We start from the raw sequence: 8,541 nt of genomic DNA, 5'->3' as shown, positions 1-8,541 counted from the left end.
TCCTCACTCAATGTTGACATTCATCGGCTACAGTATATCCTAAAAGCCCAATGTAATAGAATGAATAGAACAACAGATTAAATAACATAGATAAAGTTAATGAAACTTCTGTAGTAACAACAATGATGTCCGCATATAAGATAAGTACAAAACTCGATGGCTTCCATCACCAAACTTCTTCGAAAAGTAGGTGATGACGAAAGTAAACTGAGACAAGGCCTGCAATCTCCATTTCAAGATGGTCAGCATAAGAAGATCCATGCGCACAATAGTACTTGACTCAAACACAAACTTCATATCATGGACTTACAACATCCACATTTTAACATTTCAACAAATCAGTAAAAAAATGATAGCAAAATGTTGTAGTTTCTCCTTTAAGACCGCTCCATTCATCCCCATCTCCTTGTTGTTCTCAACTTCGAGCGTAGCCACGAGGGCCTCAGCCCAGTTCATCTGCTCTTTAATGCCCCCACCTCTGAAGAGCATTTGTACTGGTGTAAAACAACTGTTAGCTCTTCCATCTTGTTCCAGTGAATCCAAAAATAATGGTTCATACCCAGAAGAAAGAAAAAGCATGTCATAATTAGTAAACAATTACAACGGAAAATGATAAATAACAATACGATCTTAAAACCAGAACCTCCACCCGCACAAGTAAATTTTACAACTGCAGACGTCTCCCACTCCTCACATTTGTTTACAAAATAATTCAGAATATACACTACCAGTCCAAAAATTTGACTCCAAAAGAACTGGATCCTCCTACATCATTGGCTAAGTTGCCTGCATGCTGCCGAGATACTGACTTCCTCATTTTCATATTTAAGAAGATATCATGCAAAAGAGATACTTTGGTAGGGCCAAAATTAGTAGCATCAACTGGACAACAGAACCTTACGTCCATTGATCCCACAGTACTACATATTGTTAACAATTACAGTTCAGTAAGAATAGTAGGTGTCAACGAAGAACTAACAATAAGTATATATCATGCAGAAGAGATACTTTGGTAGGGCCAAAATTAGTAGCATCAACTGGACAACAGAACCTTCTGTCCATTAATCCTACAGTACTACATATTGTTAACAATTACAGTTCAGTAAGAACAGTAGGTGTCAACGAAGAACTAACAATAAGTATATCTTGTATTCTTTGACGATGGTTCGTAAAGAATATTAAAATAGTTAAGATATTGCTATTATGTACCTGATGGTCTGCACAAACCATCAGGTTGTTGGAAAATGATTACCTACAGAAATGGTATACTCGTAATACTCAAGTTCTGACAAAGTTCCACAGGCACACCACCAAATAAATGCAAACCTGGGAATTGTCGACATTTTAAAATGCTGCAATCAACAAGAATTTGTGCATCATGTTGTATAGTTTAGCTCCACCAAAATCTAAATACTCTCATATTACTCGAGGATGTAACTTATTAGCATTCTATGAATATCCAATGTCAGCAACCGTCCATGATTTATTATGATTAACACATTTACTGGATGATGTGGCCTATGTGTCATCTAATATTGAATATTGATGTTCTACATAATTACTAAAAGAAAACAAGGAAACTTTCTGCATATAGATAACTGAATCTGCGTATTATTATCTCTATATACTCACAAAACACAAAGGTGCATTGAAGTCAGGTAGAGGTGCATGGGCGCCAGCCACAACATTTCCGTTGTCGCTGGCCTTGCTCGCTGCTGCTTGAGCCCGATGAGCAGGGCCATCTTTCTGAATCAACAAAAATTGCACCACAAGGAAAATAGAAAATCATTGTACGGCAACAACAAATAGATTTAACAATCAAGTGATTCAAGCAAAGATTCAGATGTGGAAAACAACTTAAATAATAAAGTGAGATGCTGACTTGTTTGCTTACTTGTCAAATCATCTGCATAGTAAATGTACTACTATTTATGGAAGAAGTCTTCCTTTATTAGTTCACCTGTTTGCTGATAAAAAACAGAGGTTATATATTTGATGTCTAAATCAACTAAGGAACAAGATAAGCTTCAATGTAACCCAGAAACAACTTAGTACCACATGTGGACACAGCCTCCCTCCCACGCGCCGCCCCTCCCGGCAGCCTAACCCTCCCTCCCTCCTCACCACCATAGGAGACGCTGTCGCCGGGAAAGCCCGCGGTGCAGCCGGGGATTGTGGCTCTGAAGCTTGTGCTTTTCCTGTCGCCGGGCAAGCCCGCACACACTCTTGAAGGCGACCAGGGAGAGGTCCATATAGGTAATGCCGGACCTGACCTCAAGGATCTGCAACACATCAACCCGCAACATATACTCAAATTAGTAAATGGCAGATCAAGAGTCCCACATGAGCCACCTCAAGAATCAGTGGTGATGGAGAGTATGCGTAGGGATCGACGCATTTCGAGACATAACTATCACAACCAAGGATTCCATGGATTTTTGTAATAATAGCCTCAGAGCTAAATTATACTCCTTAAAATATTTCTCAAGCATTTTGTTCAAGTACCTTGTAGGCAACTGCAATGAATCAAATTCTCTTGTAAACAACCTAGCTTGTATATACTGATTGTGCATTCTCTTGACTATACAAAAATCCCAACCAATCATTACATAGGTTATGCAAAGAATTGATAAACCAGAATCAGGACTCCAAGAGCAAAACTGTTTTAACCTGAACTTCCAAGAAATCATCAAAGCAGAAGTGGCTTCCTTCCCGTCAATAAACTTCCGGGTGAACAAGAGAAGCACGACATAGAGTCATACCTGAATAGAGTCATAAATGTCCTGGAAATTGCATCTTCCTCCCTCCCTCCCTCCCTCCCTCTCTCTCTCTCTGAATAAAAAATTCAGAAAACTCTAGTATATTTTTTTGCATAAATAAAATAAAATTCAGGGTCTCTATGGTGGCCTTAGAGTTTAATAAAAAAAACAGAGCTCAAATAGACGTGCACACTCTGATGATTTAGTATATGAAGGACAAAATGATATATCATTTTTCAGTGTTGAACACAACTAAATGGAAAACCTTGTGTACCCCCAGGGCATCAAAACCAGAATACTGAAATGCAAACTAAAGGGAAGTTGATAGGTCACATCACTCAAATAAACAGTGCTATATTCTCTCATTACCAATAGGTAGGATGCGAAGAATAGTCAACATTTTCTCTCTGTTGTGTACATGGTTATCTTTTCTACAACCAAGAAAAATAGGATGTGAAAATTACGGCATCAACCACTTCAATCAATTAATAAAGTTGCTTCGCCAATGAGTCGCTCTTTACCATATTGCTTGTCTTCTCCTCATTGTCAACAAAGTACTTGCTTGTCACTCCCTTCACCTGATATGGTCAAGCCTGACATAACATGTAGTTGATGCTCCCTAGAAAACCAAAAAACATCTTCTTTTAGATACAGTTAAATTCAGAAGATTTTATACAATGATAGATATTACTTACTTGAACACAAGATCATTAGAGTATGGAAGAATTTGGGGTACAGTCTACAGGTGAAAATAATAATTCATAATGTTGTGGAGAAATAAAGGCATGAAACTGTTCTATAGCTTAAACTTGACATTTACTCCCTCCGTCCGGAAAAGCTTATCCCTTAAATGGATGTATCTAGCACCAAGTTAGTGCTAGATACATCCATTTGAGGGACAAGCTTGTGACAAGTTTTTCCGAACAGAGGGAGTAACCAAAATATTCAGAAGAAAGAATTAGCTCGAGAGCTTACTCATCAGAGCAAAGGAGAGCTCATCAAATTGATCATGATTAGTCCAGGATGAACACAATCAAAGCACGATGGTAGCTCCTTCCTTTTTCAGTAAACTAACGATTTATGGAACATCAGAATAGCCAGTAAATTTTTAGACACTCCCAATTAATATGAGCCCTCAATTATGTGTCATCGTGATGCTACCTCCAGTGAATAATGTTGTACGAATTGATTCTTTAAGTATCTTATCAACCCTTGACATGCACTTGATACAGGAAACATACCTCTAAATTCAATCTTTCCAAGTGCAGTTGCTAGCAACCTCTGTCATTTAGTGAAGAGGTGGTAGTTGTGGTGTCACTAAAAAATTCAAAAGAATAGTGCATTGATGTATTGCAAGTTCTTGTGACCAATATGATAGCTTTTAAGATTTCCTACACCAATCGCGGTCTCATGGCAGTCCAGACGTGCTATTTAGATGAAGCAAGAGCAACCATATCCTACAAAAGAAAGATATATCAGATCCACAAAGGTACTCCTAAAAATATCACAATTAAACATACACATCTCTCTAGGGTACTACCTTCTACATATTACTTCTGTATTTCTAATTTTTTTTTATACCAATTCTTAGCAAAAATGTAATATTTTTGGATTACTTTTCAACACAGTTTAACACATATAAGTTTCAAGTTTCCGACTTAAATATTTAAAAGAACATCAATACTAATTTGTTTTTAAGGCTGATTGTTTCGTACAAAGCATTACATTTCGTGGACAGGAAAGAATACATGTTTAGAAGAACAATTCCTTGAATTAACTTGCGATGCTGCTCAGTGTGTCAAAAAATTCAGGAAAGATTGAGGTGTTCAAAAAAATAGATTTAAGCGGGTGGTGAGCAATCGAAGCTAAGTCTTTGGCATTGATAGCAGATTGATATGATTCAAGGTGAGAGGACCATTAAGTGGACATAGGTCAAGGATTAGTAGTATTGTTCATAGAATTAACTCACATGGACAGTCAAAGGTTACAACTTTAATAGCATCTGGATCATTTTTCACGACATATCCTTCCAGCAAGAAGAATAAACTGTCAGTTTAATATAACCAGATAGATACCAGACATAGCAGATGTATATATGTTACTGTTCCCAACTCAATTAATTTTACCAAGGTAGAGTTTAATCAAGCAAATGAGGGGCATTTTTACCGAATAGGATCAATCGACTTAAGTATATTGTGTAATATGTTTCTGGAGGAGGACGACCCAATCCACATTATTCCATCAGTACCAACATGTCCTCGCCTTTTCCCCGGTGCTCCTGGCACGGTCGTGGTCAATGATGGCTCCAGCTGCCATGTGACATCAGGTCATCAATCTATCATGGTCCACGCCCCAAGGTTGAATCAAGTTTACAACAGAATTAGATGTTAGCATTACCTCTTGTTTCTGAAACATACAGAGTTATTTTTATTAAGCAAGATAGATCAATAGCAGACACAGTTCTAACTAAAAAGAAGGTGTACATCAGTACATCATCGTCAGGCCCAGTGCATGCTAACTAAAAAGAAGAGTTAACTGATAGGCAACATTTTATGAGGAAACAAACAGGCTTTTCCTATCAGCATCACAGCAAATGCTAACCTGGTGCTCCAAAAAACTGTCAATGGCATATCTATATTGCATTTTGGGGTAAACAAAAAATCCAAAATATACTAAGCACATGCGTCTAGTACAGATGCTTTATGTACAAGAGGTGTTATCTGAGTAATATCAATATATATGAGTTCCGTGGCCTATTCGTTCTAACAGAACGTGCAAGAACAAAAATAATTCTGAAATAAGAGAAATTGTAGATCGTCTTCAGTAGTGTTATTCGCCAAGGCACAAAAAAACTCTGAAAGTATCTTTGATCCATTTTTGTATTATTCATTGCAGTACTAAGTATTTACAGAAATAAATACAAAAGGAAGCAATGGATCTGCCCCAGTCTTTACCTTGATCGCCAAAGATGGTTTTGCACGGCAGCCGGCAATTATAGTTCTAGCATGACGCGGCAAAGCACATCTGATTGAGGTGGTTCTTCACATCTGCCATTGAGGTAGGCGGGGGAGTAAAGAGACCACACACAAAAAAATCAATTTTTGACAATCTTACACATGTGGCACGAGTACACCTAGACGGGCCTTCTCATCCATTTTAACTGGGCACAATCAAGTCAAGCGGCAAAGTTCAGGGGTGAGACATATGCAGAAGTTCAGATTTTTCAGAAAAGAAACGACAATTCCAAGTTTCAGAGTTGACCACCCAAATCCCTTTGGTCCTTCAGAGCATGAGGAACATGAATTCGGACAACCTCCTATATGCCCTCTTGTGCATGATGTCGTCGTCCCCGAGCTTCAGCCTCTCACACCTGGAGCCCTTGCCGCTTCTCCTCACTGGGCGCACGCACGACTTCCCCTCAAGGGGCAGCATACAATTGAACAACATCGACAACTTCCACCCCGCAACTGCAAAAGAACACATCCATCAGCAATAATGAAATCTTCAAAATTCCTCAACTAAAGCATATGAGTTATTTTCTGATTGAGCAAAAAAAAGGGGAAATAAGAGAACACTTTCTCACAAGATGCAATATACACAACCAAAAGGAAACGAAGTACGTACTATTATGCATCTGAACCATATTGACTACTGATGTAACTTGTGTTGATGAATCTGAAAAGGCTGCGACTTGCCCAGAAATTCAAAGGGCGTCATGACAAGCTTAACGGTCGGCCGCACACACTCTTAAAGGCGACCAGGGAGAGGTGGATACAGGTAATGCCGCCGCTAGAAGCTCCAGCATGTGTCGCTAGTTACCGCACCTATCCTCAAGGATCTGCAACATATACTCAAATCAGTAAATGGCAGATAAAGAGTCCCACACGAGCGACCTCAAGAATCAGTGGTGATGGAGAGTATGCATATCCAGTTCGGGTGGATGAAACTTCCAGAACGATAAACATATGAAAGGTCACTAATATCAAGTTCATCAATCAAACATGTATAAGTGAGCGAGTTCCAAATCATCTAATCACTTACAAAGAGAACTCTGTCATGTGAATGAATACCACGTCTCAAAGATGACCACGTGGGTAGAGGCACAAGCAAGGGTGAAGGCACCATTGTTGAGACCATGCTGTGACAAAGAGAGTGATGGGGAATTTGGGGCACAAGCAAAGGCGTTTGGCTAAATTCAAGAAATCAATCCAAATCACAGAGTGGAGAAATTATCAAATCCTAGACTACTTCCATCAACCACATCAAGAACTATATGTTTGCATGAGCACACAAGAAGGGGATGTCGTACCTTATAAGGGAAGAACAACAAATCGACAAGTTGTCGGCCTGCCCTGGGGTTGAAAGTTGAAACCGCCCTGTCCTAGGGTTTACCACAGGTGGCGGCGGCGTCTCCCCTCAGAGGTCGGCGGCGGCGACATCTCGTCTGGAAGGTCGGCGACGGTGATCCCTTACGTCCGCGGCGTCGATCCCGGACTACGTAGACAGTGTCTCCTCTGGTATGATGCGGGATCCCGTACCTCGGCGGTAGCGAGAGACGTCAATCCCGGAGGTCGGTGGCGGCGAGAGACGCCGATCCCGGTGGCGGCGAGATCGCAAGAGATCGCAGCGTCTTCTCTATGAGGTCGTCAGCGGGGGCGATCTCGTGCGGCTTCGTACGTCACGAAGATGGAGGGGATCGAGAGGAGGGGAGTTGATCCGGTTTTCCTTCATTTTCCTGTGGGGCGGGTTTTTTTGGTGTGTGTGTGGGCGCGTGTGGGAGGGGGAGGGGAGGGGACAAAAAAAAAGGGCAAAAATGATGGGACGAAAAAAACCAGCAAAAATAAACCGCGAAGACGATTCACCAACTCGTCCATTATGAGTTGAGATGACAAAAAATCATGACAAAAAAGGGGCTTTTCGTCCTGGAATGGCTGGAGACGCAGCTGCATGACATTCTTTGGGTCGTCCATGATAGAAAAAACAGTGGTAAAAGCAAGGGCGAGGAAAATTTTGGCGAGTTCTCAGTTACGGTGGGTGGTCGGGGGCCGAGCGATGCGTGTTTCTCTCGTACACGTATGCGCGTGTGTGCGAGGCGTTGGGCTGTAACTGAACCCGAGCGAGGCGTTAGGCTCTAACTGAACCCGAGCGATTGCACTAGCTACGTTACTGAACCCGGGCGATTGCATTGCAGGCTACGCGTTACTGAATCCGAGCGATCGATCGATGGCTGATAACTGAACCCGATCGAGCAATTCCTTTGCTACTGATGCTAACTGAAGCCGATCGATGCTGCCTCTGGATGAACAGGAAGCGTTGCTGGGAGGGGGGTTGGATGAACAGTTCCCGGTGGGGGTGAATGAATAGGACCCCGTGGTGTTGCCTCTGGATGAACAGGACCCCGATCGATCGAGCCGGTTGGGGCTAGATGAATAGGACCCCATGGAGGGCTGGATGAACAAGACGACCCCATGAAGGGCTGGATGAACAGTAGACGGTGGAGGGGTGGATGAACAGTAGCCCGTGGAGGGGTGGTTGAACAGGAGCCCGTGGAGAGGGCTGGTTGAACAGTAGCCGGTGAAGTAGCGCGCGGTGGAGGCTGGATGAACAGGAGCCCATGGATAAACAGTCGTGGGTGGAGGCTGGAGGAGGTCGACGGTGGATGAACAGTAGCGCATGGAAGCTGGAGGAGGTCGACGGTGAAGATGGACAGTATCCCGTGGAGTCCCGTTTTGCGTTACGCCACACCCCTCCCGATGAACAGGACCCCTGTTTTGACCGTAGC

The 8,541-nt window shown here is 41.9% G+C and overlaps 1 long non-coding RNA gene across 28 annotated transcripts; it reads right to left on the bottom strand.

Moving 5' to 3' along the window:
- Positions 1-275: 275 nt before the first annotated feature.
- Positions 276-7,496, bottom strand: LOC119307998. 28 transcript variants are annotated; one of them, XR_005149714.1, is made up of 10 exons: positions 7,069-7,495; positions 6,384-6,597; positions 5,714-6,226; positions 3,455-5,068; positions 3,281-3,378; positions 3,129-3,190; positions 2,763-2,832; positions 2,056-2,282; positions 1,895-1,967; positions 276-1,746 (listed from the first exon to the last, which is right to left on the bottom strand). It is a non-coding gene; the product is annotated as an uncharacterized LOC119307998 (long non-coding RNA). The 28 variants fall into 28 exon arrangements; XR_005149699.1 differs by lacking the exon at positions 2,763-2,832 and having other exon boundaries at positions 276-524; positions 1,253-1,326; positions 1,633-1,746; positions 3,129-5,068; XR_005149713.1 differs by lacking the exon at positions 2,763-2,832 and having other exon boundaries at positions 3,129-3,378; positions 3,455-3,498; positions 3,735-5,068.
- Between the last annotated feature and the right edge of the window lie 1,045 nt (positions 7,497-8,541).

The sequence above is a fragment of the Triticum dicoccoides genome, chromosome 5B, assembly GCF_002162155.2.
Source record: "Triticum dicoccoides isolate Atlit2015 ecotype Zavitan chromosome 5B, WEW_v2.0, whole genome shotgun sequence".
Lineage (NCBI taxonomy): Eukaryota > Viridiplantae > Streptophyta > Magnoliopsida > Poales > Poaceae > Triticum > Triticum dicoccoides.
This window is presented reverse-complemented; position numbering and strand designations above follow the sequence as displayed.